Source organism: Pseudophryne corroboree, chromosome 3 (assembly GCF_028390025.1).
Source record: "Pseudophryne corroboree isolate aPseCor3 chromosome 3, aPseCor3.hap2, whole genome shotgun sequence".
Classification (NCBI taxonomy): Eukaryota; Metazoa; Chordata; class Amphibia; order Anura; family Myobatrachidae; genus Pseudophryne; species Pseudophryne corroboree.
The window spans coordinates 152,494,900-152,511,847 of NC_086446.1; positions in this window are offsets into that span (position 1 = coordinate 152,494,900).

Here is a 16,948-nt window from a genome sequence, read left to right on the forward strand (position 1 = left end):
GGGATTCGAACCAATGACAGTCTTAATTTGATAGTGCAAACCCAACACCTTACTAACTGTGCTAACCACACTGTGCATAGCAGATGCCCAATTTATCAGAGATTTAAGTGAATAAGCTACAGTGTCCAAGGTACTAAACATAATATATTCTATGGGGTGTCATAAGCAAGTCATTTGAATACTTTCCTACTAAATCTATAAGACATATGCATTCAATATTTGAGTAAACAAAGAGAAAATAAAGCTATCTATTGGGTTTCACTAAAAAGTCCATTGGAAGACTTGACTATTGTTGTTAAAAGACATAGGCATTCATATTATAGAGCCACAAACCACACTAGTAAAATAAAAACATGATAACATGGAATTCGAACCAATGACAGTCTTAATTTGATAGTGCAAACCCAACACCTTACTAACTGTGCTAACCAGACTGTGCATACCAGACTCATAATTTATCAGAGATTTAAGTGAATAAGCTACAGTGTCTAAGGTACTAAACATAATATATTCTATGGGGTGTCATAAGCAAGTCATTAGAATACTTTCCTACTAAATTTATAAGACATATGCATTCAATATTTGAGTAAACAAAGAGAAAATAAAGCTATCTATTGGGTTTCACTAAAAAGTCCATTGGAAGACTTGACTATTGTTGTTAAAAGACATAGGCATTCATATTATAGAGCCACAAACCACACTAGTAAAATAAAAACATGATAACATGGGATTCGAACCAATGACAGTCTTAATTTGATAGCGCAAACCCAACACCTTACTAACTGTGCTAACCAGACTGTGCATACCAGACACACAATTTATCAGAGATTTAAGTAAATAAGCTACAGTGTCCAAGGTACTAAACATAATATATTCTATGGGGTGTCATAAGCTAGTCATTAGAATACTTTCCTACTAAATTTATAAGACATATGCATTCAATATTTGAGTAAACAAACAGAAAATAAAGCTATCTATTGGGTTTCACTAAAAAGTCCATTGGAAGACTTGACTATTGTTGTTAAAAGACATAGGCATTCATATTATAGAGCCACAAACCACACTAGTAAAATAAAAACATGATAACAAGGGATTCGAACAAATGACAGTCTTAATTTGATAGTGCAAACCCAACACCTTACTAACTGTGCTAACCAGACTGTGCATAGAAACACACAATTTATCAGAGATTTAAGTGAATAAGCTACAGTGTCCAAGGTACTAAACATAATATATTCTATGGGGTGTCATAAGCAAGTCATTAGAATGCTTTCCTACTAAATTTATAAGACATAAGCATTCAATATTTGAGTAAACAAAGAGAAAATAAAGCTATCTATTGGGTTTCACTAAAAAGTCCATTGGAAGACATGACTATTGTTGTTAAAAGACATAGGCATTCATATTATAGAGCCACAAACCACACTAGTAAAATAAAAACATGATAACACGGGATTCGAACCAATGACAGTCTTAATTTGATAGTGCAAACCCAACACCTTACTAACTGTGCTAACCAGACTGTGCATAGCAAAGGCACAATTTATCAGAGATTTAAGTGAATAAGCTACAGTGTCCAAGGTATTAAACATAATATATTCTATGGGGTGTCATAAGCAAGTCATTAGAATACTTTCCTACTAAATTTATAAGACATATGCATTCAATATTTGAGTAAACAAAGAGAAAATAAAGCTATCTATTGGGTTTCACTAAAAAGTCCATTGGAAGACTTGACTATTGTTGTTAAAAGACATAGGCATTCATATTATAGAGCCACAAACCACACTAGTAAAATAAAAACATGATATCATGAGATTCAATCCAATGATAGTCTTAATTTGATAGTGCAAACACAACACCTTACTAACTGTGTTAACCAGACTGTGCATACCAGACACACAATTTATCAGAGATTTAAGTGAATAAGCTACAGTGTCCAAGGTACTAAACATAATATATTCTATGGGGTGTCATAAGCAAGTCATTAGAATACTTTCCTACTAAATTTATAAGACATAAGCATTCAATATTTGCGTAAACAAAGAGAAAATAAAGCTATCTATTTGGTTTCACTAAAAAGTCCATTGGAAGACTTGACTATTGTTGTTAAAAGACATAGGCATTCATATTATAGAGCCACAAACCACACTAGTAAAATAAAAACATGATAACATGGGATTCGAACCAATGACAGTCTTAATTTGATAGCGCAAACCCAACACCTTACTAACTGTGCTAACCAGACTGTGCATACCAGACACACAATTTATCAGAGATTTAAGTAAATAAGCTACAGTGTCCAAGGTACTAAACATAATATATTCTATGGGGTGTCATAAGCTAGTCATTAGAATACTTTCCTACTAAATTTATAAGACATATGCATTCAATATTTGAGTAAACAAAGAGAAAATAAAGCTATCTATTGGGTTTCACTAAAAAGTCCATTGGAAGACTTGACTATTGTTGTTAAAAGACATAGGCATTCATATTATAGAGCCACAAACCACACTAGTAAAATAAAAACATGATAACAAGGGATTCGAACAAATGACAGTCTTAATTTGATAGTGCAAACCCAACACCTTACTAACTGTGCTAACCAGACTGTGCATAGAAACACACAATTTATCAGAGATTTAAGTGAATAAGCTACAGTGTCCAAGGTACTAAACATAATATATTCTATGGGGTGTCATAAGCAAGTCATTAGAATGCTTTCCTACTAAATTTATAAGACATAAGCATTCAATATTTGAGTAAACAAAGAGAAAATAAAGCTATCTATTGGGTTTCACTAAAAAGTCCATTGGAAGACTTGACTATTTTTGTTAAAAGACATAGGCATTCATATTATAGAGCCACAAACCACACTAGTAAAATAAAAAATGATAACATGGGATTCGAACCAATGACAGTCTTAATTTGATAGTGCAAACCCAACACCTTACTAACTGTGCTAACCACACTGTGCATAGCAGATGCCCAATTTATCAGAGATTTAAGTGAATAAGCTACAGTGTCCAAGGTACTAAACATAATATATTCTATGGGGTGTCATAAGCAAGTCATTTGAATACTTTCCTACTAAATCTATAAGACATATGCATTCAATATTTGAGTAAACAAAGAGAAAATAAAGCTATCTATTGGGTTTCACTAAAAAGTCCATTGGAAGACTTGACTATTGTTGTTAAAAGACATAGGCATTCATATTATAGAGCCACAAACCACACTAGTAAAATAAAAACATGATAACATGGAATTCGAACCAATGACAGTCTTAATTTGATAGTGCAAACCCAACACCTTACTAACTGTGCTAACCAGACTGTGCATACCAGACTCATAATTTATCAGAGATTTAAGTGAATAAGCTACAGTGTCTAAGGTACTAAACATAATATATTCTATGGGGTGTCATAAGCAAGTCATTAGAATACTTTCCTACTAAATTTATAAGACATATGCATTCAATATTTGAGTAAACAAAGAGAAAATAAAGCTATCTATTGGGTTTCACTAAAAAGTCCATTGGAAGACTTGACTATTGTTGTTAAAAGACATAGGCATTCATATTATAGAGCCACAAACCACACTAGTAAAAATAAAAATGATAACATGGGATTCAAACCAATGACAGTCTTAATTTGATAGTGCAAACCCAACACCTTACTAACTGTGCTAACCAGACTGTGCATACCAGACTCATAATTTATCAGAGATTTAAGTGAATAAGCTACAGTGTCTAAGGTACTAAACATAATATATTCTATGGGGTGTCATAAGCAAGTTATTAGAATACTTTCCTACTACATTTATAAGACATATGCATTCAATATTTGAGTAAACAAACAGAAAATAAAGCTATATATTGGGTTTCACTAAAAAGTCCATTGGAAGACTTGACTATTGTTTTTAAAAGACATAGGCATTCATATTATAGAGCCACAAACCACACTAGTAAAATAAAAACATGATAACAAAGGATTTGAACAAATGACAGTCTTAATTTGATAGTGCAAACCCAACACCTTACTAACTGTGCTAACCAGACTGTGCATAGAAACACACAATTTATCAGAGATTTAAGTGAATAAGCTACAGTGTCCAAGGTACTAAACATAATATATTCTATGGGGTGTCATAAGCAAGTCATTAGAATACTTTCCTACTAAATTTATAAGACATATGCATTCAATATTTGAGTAAACAAAGAGAAAATAAAGCTATCTATTGGGTTTCACTAAAAAGTCCATTGGAAGACTTGACTATTGTTGTTAAAAGACATAGGCATTCATATTATAGAGCCACAAACCACACTAGTAAAATAAAAACATGATAACATGGGATTCAAACCAATGACAGTCTTAATTTGATAGTGCAAACCCAACACCTTACTAACTGTGCTAACCAGACTGTGCATAGCAAATGCACAATTTATCAGAGATTTAAGTGAATAAGCTACAGTGTAAAAGGTATTAAACATAATATATTGTATGGGGTGTCATAAGCAAGTCATTAGAATACTTTCCTACTAAATTTATAAGACATATGCATTCAATATTTGAGTAAACAAAGAGAAAATAAAGCTATCTATTGGGTTTCACTAAAAAGTCCATTGGAAGACTTGACTATTGTTGTTAAAAGACATAGGCATTCATATTGTAGAGCCACAAACCACACTAGTAAAATAAAAACATGATAACATGGGATTCGAACCAATGACAGTCTTAATTTGATAGTGCAAACCCAACACCTTACTAACTGTGCTAACCAGACTGTGCATACCAACCACCCAATTTATCAGAGATTTAAGTGAATAAGCTACAGTGTCCAAGGTACTAAACATAATATATTCTATGGGGTGTCATAAGCAAGTCATTAGAATACTTTCCAACTAAATTTATAAGACATATGCATTCAATATTTGAGTAAACAAAGAGAAAATAAAGCTATCTATTGGGTTTCACTAAAAAGTCCATTGGAAGACTTGACTATTGTTGTTAAAAGACATAGGCATTCATATTATAGAGCCACAAACCACACTAGTAAAATAAAAACATGATATCATGAGATTCAATCCAATGATAGTCTTAATTTGATAGTGCAAACACAACACCTTACTAACTGTGTTAACCAGACTGTGCATACCAGACACACAATTTATCAGAGATTTAAGTGAATAAGCTACAGTGTCCAAGGTACTAAACATAATATATTCTATGGGGTGTCATAAGCAAGTCATTAGAATACTTTCCTACTAAATTTATAAGACATAAGCATTCAATATTTGCGTAAACAAAGAGAAAATAAAGCTATCTATTTGGTTTCACTAAAAAGTCCATTGGAAGACTTGACTATTGTTGTTAAAAGACATAGGCATTCATATTATAGAGCCACAAACCACACTAGTAAAATAAAAACATGATAACATGGGATTCGAACCAATGACAGTCTTAATTTGATAGCGCAAACCCAACACCTTACTAACTGTGCTAACCAGACTGTGCATACCAGACACACAATTTATCAGAGATTTAAGTAAATAAGCTACAGTGTCCAAGGTACTAAACATAATATATTCTATGGGGTGTCATAAGCTAGTCATTAGAATACTTTCCTACTAAATTTATAAGACATATGCATTCAATATTTGAGTAAACAAAGAGAAAATAAAGCTATCTATTGGGTTTCACTAAAAAGTCCATTGGAAGACTTGACTATTGTTGTTAAAAGACATAGGCATTCATATTATAGAGCCACAAACCACACTAGTAAAATAAAAACATGATAACAAGGGATTCGAACAAATGACAGTCTTAATTTGATAGTGCAAACCCAACACCTTACTAACTGTGCTAACCAGACTGTGCATAGAAACACACAATTTATCAGAGATTTAAGTGAATAAGCTACAGTGTCCAAGGTACTAAACATAATATATTCTATGGGGTGTCATAAGCAAGTCATTAGAATGCTTTCCTACTAAATTTATAAGACATAAGCATTCAATATTTGAGTAAACAAAGAGAAAATAAAGCTATCTATTGGGTTTCACTAAAAAGTCCATTGGAAGACTTGACTATTTTTGTTAAAAGACATAGGCATTCATATTATAGAGCCACAAACCACACTAGTAAAATAAAAAATGATAACATGGGATTCGAACCAATGACAGTCTTAATTTGATAGTGCAAACCCAACACCTTACTAACTGTGCTAACCACACTGTGCATAGCAGATGCCCAATTTATCAGAGATTTAAGTGAATAAGCTACAGTGTCCAAGGTACTAAACATAATATATTCTATGGGGTGTCATAAGCAAGTCATTTGAATACTTTCCTACTAAATCTATAAGACATATGCATTCAATATTTGAGTAAACAAAGAGAAAATAAAGCTATCTATTGGGTTTCACTAAAAAGTCCATTGGAAGACTTGACTATTGTTGTTGTTAAAAGACATAGGCATTCATATTATAGAGCCACAAACCACACTAGTAAAATAAAAACATGATAACATGGAATTCGAACCAATGACAGTCTTAATTTGATAGTGCAAACCCAACACCTTACTAACTGTGCTAACCAGACTGTGCATACCAGACTCATAATTTATCAGAGATTTAAGTGAATAAGCTACAGTGTCTAAGGTACTAAACATAATATATTCTATGGGGTGTCATAAGCAAGTCATTAGAATACTTTCCTACTAAATTTATAAGACATATGCATTCAATATTTGAGTAAACAAAGAGAAAATAAAGCTATCTATTGGGTTTCACTAAAAAGTCCATTGGAAGACTTGACTATTGTTGTTAAAAGACATAGGCATTCATATTATAGAGCCACAAACCACACTAGTAAAATAAAAACATGATAACATGGGATTCAAACCAATGACAGTCTTAATTTGATAGTGCAAACCCAACACCTTACTAACTGTGCTAACCAGACTGTGCATAGCAAATGCACAATTTATCAGAGATTTAAGTGAATAAGCTACAGTGTAAAAGGTATTAAACATAATATATTCTATGGGGTGTCATAAGCAAGTCATTAGAATACTTTCCTACTAAATTTATAAGACATATGCATTCAATATTTGAGTAAACAAAGAGAAAATAAAGCTATCTATTGGGTTTCACTAAAAAGTCCATTGGAAGACTTGACTATTGTTGTTAAAAGACATAGGCATTCATATTGTAGAGCCACAAACCACACTAGTAAAATAAAAACATGATAACATGGGATTCGAACCAATGACAGTCTTAATTTGATAGTGCAAACCCAACACCTTACTAACTGTGCTAACCAGACTGTGCATACCAACCACCCAATTTATCAGATATTTAAGTGAATAAGCTACAGTGTCCAAGGTACTAAACATAATATATTCTATGGGGTGTCATAAGCAAGTCATTAGAATACTTTCCAACTAAATTTATAAGACATATGCATTCAATATTTGAGTAAACAAAGAGAAAATAAAGCTATCTATTGGGTTTCACTAAAAAGTCCATTGGAAGACTTGACTATTGTTGTTAAAAGACATAGGCATTCATATTATAGAGCCACAAACCACACTAGTAAAATAAAAACATGATATCATGAGATTCAATCCAATGATAGTCTTAATTTGATAGTGCAAACACAACACCTTACTAACTGTGTTAACCAGACTGTGCATACCAGACACACAATTTATTAGAGATTTAAGTGAATAAGCTACAGTGTCCAAGGTACTAAACATAATATATTCTATGGGGTGTCATAAGTTAGTCATTAGAATACTTTCCTACTAAATTTATAAGACATATGCATTCAATATTTGAGTAAACAAAGAGAAAATAAAGCTATCTATTGGGTTTCACTAAAAAGTCCATTGGAAGACTTGACTATTGTTGTTAAAAGACATAGGCATTCATATTATAGAGCCACAAACCACACTAGTAAAATAAAAACATGATAACAAGGGATTCAAACAAATGACAGTCTTAATTTGATAGTGCAAACCCAACACCTTACTAACTGTGCTAACCAGACTGTGCATAGAAACACACAATTTATCAGAGATTTAAGTGAATAAGCTACAGTGTCCAAGGTACTAAACATAATATATTCTATGGGGTGTCATAAGCAAGTCATTAGAATGCTTTCCTACTAAATTTATAAGACATAAGCATTCAATATTTGAGTAAACAAAGAGAAAATAAAGCTATCTATTGGGTTTCACTAAAAAGTCCATTGGAAGACTTGACTATTTTTGTTAAAAGACATAGGCATTCATATTATAGAGCCACAAACCACACTAGTAAAATAAAAAATGATAACATGGGATTCGAACCAATGACAGTCTTAATTTGATAGTGCAAACCCAACACCTTACTAACTGTGCTAACCACACTGTGCATAGCAGATGCCCAATTTATCAGAGATTTAAGTGAATAAGCTACAGTGTCCAAGGTACTAAACATAATATATTCTATGGGGTGTCATAAGCAAGTCATTTGAATACTTTCCTACTAAATCTATAAGACATATGCATTCAATATTTGAGTAAACAAAGAGAAAATAAAGCTATCTATTGGGTTTCACTAAAAAGTCCATTGGAAGACTTGACTATTGTTGTTAAAAGACATAGGCATTCATATTATAGAGCCACAAACCACACTAGTAAAATAAAAACATGATAACATGGAATTCGAACCAATGACAGTCTTAATTTGATAGTGCAAACCCAACACCTTACTAACTGTGCTAACCAGACTGTGCATACCAGACTCATAATTTATCAGAGATTTAAGTGAATAAGCTACAGTGTCTAAGGTACTAAACATAATATATTCTATGGGGTGTCATAAGCAAGTCATTAGAATACTTTCCTACTAAATTTATAAGACATATGCATTCAATATTTGAGTAAACAAAGAGAAAATAAAGCTATCTATTGGGTTTCACTAAAAAGTCCATTGGAAGACTTGACTATTGTTGTTAAAAGACATAGGCATTCATATTATAGAGCCACAAACCACACTAGTAAAAATAAAAATGATAACATGGGATTCAAAGCAATGACAGTCTTAATTTGATAGTGCAAACCCAACACCTTACTAACTGTGCTAACCAGACTGTGCATACCAGACTCATAATTTATCAGAGATTTAAGTGAATAAGCTACAGTGTCTAAGGTACTAAACATAATATATTCTATGGGGTGTCATAAGCAAGTCATTAGAATACTTTCCTACTAAATTTATAAGACATATGCATTCAATATTTGAGTAAACAAAGAGAAAATAAAGCTATCTATTGGGTTTCACTAAAAAGTCCATTGGAAGACTTGACTATTGTTGTTAAAAGACATAGGCATTCATATTATAGAGCCACAAACCACACTAGTAAAATAAAAACATGATAACAAGGGATTCGAACAAATGACAGTCTTAATTTGATAGTGCAAACCCAACACCTTACTATCTGTGCTAACCAGACTGTGCATAGAAACACACAATTTATCAGAGATTTAAGTGAATAAGCTACAGTGTCCAAGGTACTAAACATAATATATTCTATGGGGTGTCATAAGCAAGTCATTAGAATACTTTCCTACTAAATTTATAAGACATAAGCATTCAATATTTGAGTAAACAAAGAGAAAATAAAGCTATCTATTGGGTTTCACTAAAAAGTCCATTGGAAGACTTGACTATTGTTGTTCAAAGACATAGGCATTCATATTATAGAGCCACAAACCACACTAGTAAAATAAAAACATGATAACATGGGATTCGAACCAATGACAGTCTTAATTTGATAGCGCAAACCCAACACTTTACTAACTGTGCTAACCAGACTGTGCATACCAGACTCATAATTTATCAGAGATTTAAGTGAATAAGCTACAGTGTCCAAGGTACTAAACATAATATATTCTATGGGGTGTCATAAGCAAGTCATTAGAATGCTTTCCTACTAAATTTATAAGACATAAGCATTCAATATTTGAGTAAACAAAGAGAAAATAAAGCTATCTATTGGGTTTCACTAAAAAGTCCATTGGAAGACTTGACTATTGTTGTTAAAAGACATAGGCATTCATATTATAGAGCCACAAACCACACTAGTAAAATAAAAACATGATAACAAGGGATTCAAACAAATGACAGTCTTAATTTGATAGTGCAAACCCAACACCTTACTAACTGTGCTAACCAGACTGTGCATAGAAACACACAATTTATCAGAGATTTAAGTGAATAAGCTACAGTGTCCAAGGTACTAAACATAATATATTCTATGGGGTGTCATAAGCAAGTCATTAGAATGCTTTCCTACTAAATTTATAAGACATAAGCATTCAATATTTGAGTAAACAAAGAGAAAATAAAGCTATCTATTGGGTTTCACTAAAAAGTCCATTGGAAGACTTGACTATTTTTGTTAAAAGACATAGGCATTCATATTATAGAGCCACAAACCACACTAGTAAAATAAAAAATGATAACATGGGATTCGAACCAATGACAGTCTTAATTTGATAGTGCAAACCCAACACCTTACTAACTGTGCTAACCACACTGTGCATAGCAGATGCCCAATTTATCAGAGATTTAAGTGAATAAGCTACAGTGTCCAAGGTACTAAACATAATATATTCTATGGGGTGTCATAAGCAAGTCATTTGAATACTTTCCTACTAAATCTATAAGACATATGCATTCAATATTTGAGTAAACAAAGAGAAAATAAAGCTATCTATTGGGTTTCACTAAAAAGTCCATTGGAAGACTTGACTATTGTTGTTAAAAGACATAGGCATTCATATTATAGAGCCACAAACCACACTAGTAAAATAAAAACATGATAACATGGAATTCGAACCAATGACAGTCTTAATTTGATAGTGCAAACCCAACACCTTACTAACTGTGCTAACCAGACTGTGCATACCAGACTCATAATTTATCAGAGATTTAAGTGAATAAGCTACAGTGTCTAAGGTACTAAACATAATATATTCTATGGGGTGTCATAAGCAAGTCATTAGAATACTTTCCTACTAAATTTATAAGACATATGCATTCAATATTTGAGTAAACAAAGAGAAAATAAAGCTATCTATTGGGTTTCACTAAAAAGTCCATTGGAAGACTTGACTATTGTTGTTAAAAGACATAGGCATTCATATTATAGAGCCACAAACCACACTAGTAAAAATAAAAATGATAACATGGGATTCAAACCAATGACAGTCTTAATTTGATAGTGCAAACCCAACACCTTACTAACTGTGCTAACCAGACTGTGCATACCAGACTCATAATTTATCAGAGATTTAAGTGAATAAGCTACAGTGTCTAAGGTACTAAACATAATATATTCTATGGGGTGTCATAAGCAAGTTATTAGAATACTTTCCTACTAAATTTATAAGACATATGCATTCAATATTTGAGTAAACAAAGAGAAAATAAAGCTATCTATTGGGTTTCACTAAAAAGTCCATTGGAAGACTTGACTATTGTTGTTAAAAGACATAGGCATTCATATTATAGAGCCACAAACCACACTAGTAAATAAAAACATGATAACATGGGATTCGAACCAATGACAGTCTTAATTTGATAGTGCAAACCCAACACCTTACTAACTGTGCTAACCAGACTGTGCATACCAACCACCCAATTTATCAGAGATTTAAGTGAATAAGCTACAGTGTCCAAGGTACTAAACATAATATATTCTATGGGGTGTCATAAGCAAGTCATTAGAATACTTTCCAACGAAATTTATAAGACATATGCATTCAATATTTGAGTAAACAAAGAGAAAATAAAGCTATCTATTGGGTTTCACTAAAAAGTCCATTGGAAGACTTGACTATTGTTGTTCAAAGACATAGGCATTCATATTATAGAGCCACAAACCACACTAGTAAAATAAAAACATGATAACATGGGATTCGAACCAATGACAGTCTTAATTTGATAGCGCAAACCCAACACTTTACTAACTGTGCTAACCAGACTGTGCATACCAGACACACAATTTATCAGAGATTTAAGTAAATAAGCTACAGTGTCCAAGGTACTAAACATAATATATTCTATGGGGTGTCATAAGCTAGTCATTAGAATACTTTCCTACTAAATTTATAAGACATATGCATTCAATATTTGAGTAAACAAAGAGAAAATAAAGCTATCTATTGGGTTTCACTAAAAAGTCCATTGGAAGACTTGACTATTGTTGTTAAAAGACATAGGCATTCATATTATAGAGCCACAAACCACACTAGTAAAATAAAAACATGATAACAAGGGATTCGAACAAATGACAGTCTTAATTTGATAGTGCAAACCCAACACCTTACTATCTGTGCTAACCAGACTGTGCATAGAAACACACAATTTATCAGAGATTTAAGTGAATAAGCTACAGTGTCCAAGGTACTAAACATAATATATTCTATGGGGTGTCATAAGCAAGTCATTAGAATACTTTCCTACTAAATTTATAAGACATAAGCATTCAATATTTGAGTAAACAAAGAGAAAATAAAGCTATCTATTGGGTTTCACTAAAAAGTCCATTGGAAGACTTGACTATTGTTGTTCAAAGACATAGGCATTCATATTATAGAGCCACAAACCACACTAGTAAAATAAAAACATGATAACATGGGATTCGAACCAATGACAGTCTTAATTTGATAGCGCAAACCCAACACTTTACTAACTGTGCTAACCAGACTGTGCATACCAGACTCATAATTTATCAGAGATTTGAGTGAATAAGCTACAGTGTCCAAGGTACTAAACATAATATATTCTATGGGGTGTCATAAGCAAGTCATTAGAATGCTTTCCTACTAAATTTATAAGACATAAGCATTCAATATTTGAGTAAACAAAGAGAAAATAAAGCTATCTATTGGGTTTCACTAAAAAGTCCATTGGAAGACTTGACTATTGTTGTTAAAAGACATAGGCATTCATATTATAGAGCCACAAACCACACTAGTAAAATAAAAACATGATAACATGGGATTCGAACCAATGACAGTCTTAATTTGATAGTGCAAACCCAACACCTTACTAACTGTGCTAACCACACTGTGCATAGCAGATGCCCAATTTATCAGAGATTTAAGTGAATAAGCTACAGTGTCCAAGGTACTAAACATAATATATTCTATGGGGTGTCATAAGCAAGTCATTTGAATACTTTCCTACTAAATCTATAAGACATATGCATTCAATATTTGAGTAAACAAAGAGAAAATAAAGCTATCTATTGGGTTTCACTAAAAAGTCCATTGGAAGACTTGACTATTGTTGTTAAAAGACATAGGCATTCATATTATAGAGCCACAAACCACACTAGTAAAATAAAAAACATGATAACATGGAATTTGAACCAATGACAGTCTTAATTTGATAGTGCAAACCCAACACCTTACTAACTGTGCTAACCAGACTGTGCATAGAAACACACAATTTATCAGAGATTTAAGTGAATAAGCTACAGTGTCCAAGGTACTAAACATAATATATTCTATGGGGTGTCATAAGCAAGTCATTAGAATACTTTCCTACTAAATTTATAAGACATATGCATTCAATATTTGAGTAAACAAAGAGAAAATAAAGCTATCTATTGGGTTTCACTAAAAAGTCCATTGGAAGACTTGACTATTGTTGTTAAAAGACATAGGCATTCATATTATAGAGCCACAAACCACACTAGTAAATAAAAACATGATAACATGGGATTTGAACCAATGACAGTCTTAATTTGATAGTGCAAACCCAACACCTTACTAACTGTGCTAACCAGACTGTGCATACCAACCAACCAATTTATCAGAGATTTAAGTGAATAAGCTACAGTGTCCAAGGTACTAAACATAATATATTCTATGTGGTGTCATAAGCAAGTCATTAGAATACTTTCCAACTAAATTTATAAGACATATGCATTCAATATTTGAGTAAACAAAGAGAAAATAAAGCTATCTATTGGGTTTCACTAAAAAGTCCATTGGAAGACTTGACTATTGTTGTTAAAAGACATAGGCATTCATATTATAGAGCCACAAACCACACTAGTAAAATAAAAACATGATAACATGGGATTCGAACCAATGACAGTCTTAATTTGATAGCGCAAACCCAACACCTTACTAACTGTGCTAACCAGACTGTGCATACCAGACACACAATTTATCAGAGATTTAAGTAAATAAGCTACAGTGTCCAAGGTACTAAACATAATATATTCTATGGGGTGTCATAAGCTAGTCATTAGAATACTTTCCTACTAAATTTATAAGACATATGCATTCAATATTTGAGTAAACAAAGAGAAAATAAAGCTATCTATTGGGTTTCACTAAAAAGTCCATTGGAAGACTTGACTATTGTTGTTAAAAGACATAGGCATTCATATTATAGAGCCACAAACCACACTAGTAAAATAAAAACATGATAACAAGGGATTCGAACAAATGACAGTCTTAATTTGATAGTGCAAACCCAACACCTTACTAACTGTGCTAACCAGACTGTGCATAGAAACATACAATTTATCAGAGATTTAAGTGAATAAGCTACAGTGTCCAAGGTACTAAACATAATATATTCTATGGGGTGTCATAAGCAAGTCATTAGAATGCTTTCCTACTAAATTTATAAGACATAAGCATTCAATATTTGAGTAAACAAAGAGAAAATAAAGCTATCTATTGGGTTTCACTAAAAAGTCCATTGGAAGACTTGACTATTTTTGTTAAAAGACATAGGCATTCATATTATAGAGCCACAAACAACACTAGTAAAATAAAAAATGATAACATGGGATTCGAACCAATGACAGTCTTAACTTGATAGTGCAAACCCAACACCTTACTAACTGTGCTAACCACACTGTGCATAGCAGATGCCCAATTTATCAGAGATTTAAGTGAATAAGCTACAGTGTCCAAGGTACTAAACATAATATATTCTATGAGGTGTCATAAGCAAGTCATTTGAATACTTTCCTACTAAATCTATAAGACATATGCATTCAATATTTGAGTAAACAAAGAGAAAATAAAGCTATCTATTGGGTTTCACTAAAAAGTCCATTGGAAGACTTGACTATTGTTGTTAAAAGACATAGGCATTCATATTATAGAGCCACAAACCACACTAGTAAAATAAAAACATGATAACATGGAATTCGAACCAATGACAGTCTTAATTTGATAGTGCAAACCCAACACCTTACTAACTGTGCTAACCAGACTGTGCATACCAGACTCATAATTTATCAGAGATTTAAGTGAATAAGCTACAGTGTCTAAGGTACTAAACATAATATATTCTATGGGGTGTCATAAGCAAGTCATTAGAATACTTTCCTACTAAATTTATAAGACATATGCATTCAATATTTGAGTAAACAAAGAGAAAATAAAGCTATCTATTGGGTTTCACTAAAAAGTCCATTGGAAGACTTGACTATTGTTGTTAAAAGACATAGGCATTCATATTATAGAGCCACAAACCACACTAGTAAAATAAAAACATGATAACATGGGATTCGAACCAATGACAGTCTTAATTTGATAGCGCAAACCCAACACCTTACTAACTGTGCTAACCAGACTGTGCATACCAGACACACAATTTATCAGAGATTTAAGTAAATAAGCTACAGTGTCCAAGGTACTAAACATAATATATTCTATGGGGTGTCATAAGCTAGTCATTAGAATACTTTCCTACTAAATTTATAAGACATATGCATTCAATATTTGAGTAAACAAAGAGAAAATAAAGCTATCTATTGGGTTTCACTAAAAAGTCCATTGGAAGACTTGACTATTGTTGTTAAAAGACATAGGCATTCATATTATAGAGCCACAAACCACACTAGTAAAATAAAAACATGATAACAAGGGATTCGAACAAATGACAGTCTTAATTTGATAGTGCAAACCCAACACCTTACTAACTGTGCTAACCAGACTGTGCATAGAAACACACAATTTATCAGAGATTTAAGTGAATAAGCTACAGTGTCCAAGGTACTAAACATAATATATTCTATGGGGTGTCATAAGCAAGTCATTAGAATGCTTTCCTACTAAATTTATAAGACATAAGCATTCAATATTTGAGTAAACAAAGAGAAAATAAAGCTATCTATTGGGTTTCACTAAAAAGTCCATTGGAAGACTTGACTATTTTTGTTAAAAGACATAGGCATTCATATTATAGAGCCACAAACCACACTAGTAAAATAAAAAATGATAACATGGGATTCGAACCAATGACAGTCTTAATTTGATAGTGCAAACCCAACACCTTACTAACTGTGCTAACCACACTGTGCATAGCAGATGCCCAATTTATCAGAGATTTAAGTGAATAAGCTACAGTGTCCAAGGTACTAAACATAATATATTCTATGGGGTGTCATAAGCAAGTCATTTGAATACTTTCCTACTAAATCTATAAGACATATGCATTCAATATTTGAGTAAACAAAGAGAAAATAAAGCTATCTATTGGGTTTCACTAAAAAGTCCATTGGAAGACTTGACTATTGTTGTTAAAAGACATAGGCATTCATATTATAGAGCCACAAACCACACTAGTAAAATAAAAAACATGATAACATGGGATTTGAACCAATGACAGTCTTAATTTGATAGTGCAAACCCAACACCTTACTAACTGTGCTAACCAGACTGTGCATAGAAACACACAATTTATCAGAGATTTAAGTGAATAAGCTACAGTGTCCAAGGTACTAAACATAATATATTCTATGGGGTGTCATAAGCAAGTCATTAGAATACTTTCCTACTAAATTTATAAGACATATGCATTCAATATTTGAGTAAACAAAGAGAAAATAAAGCTATCTATTGGGTTTCACTAAAAA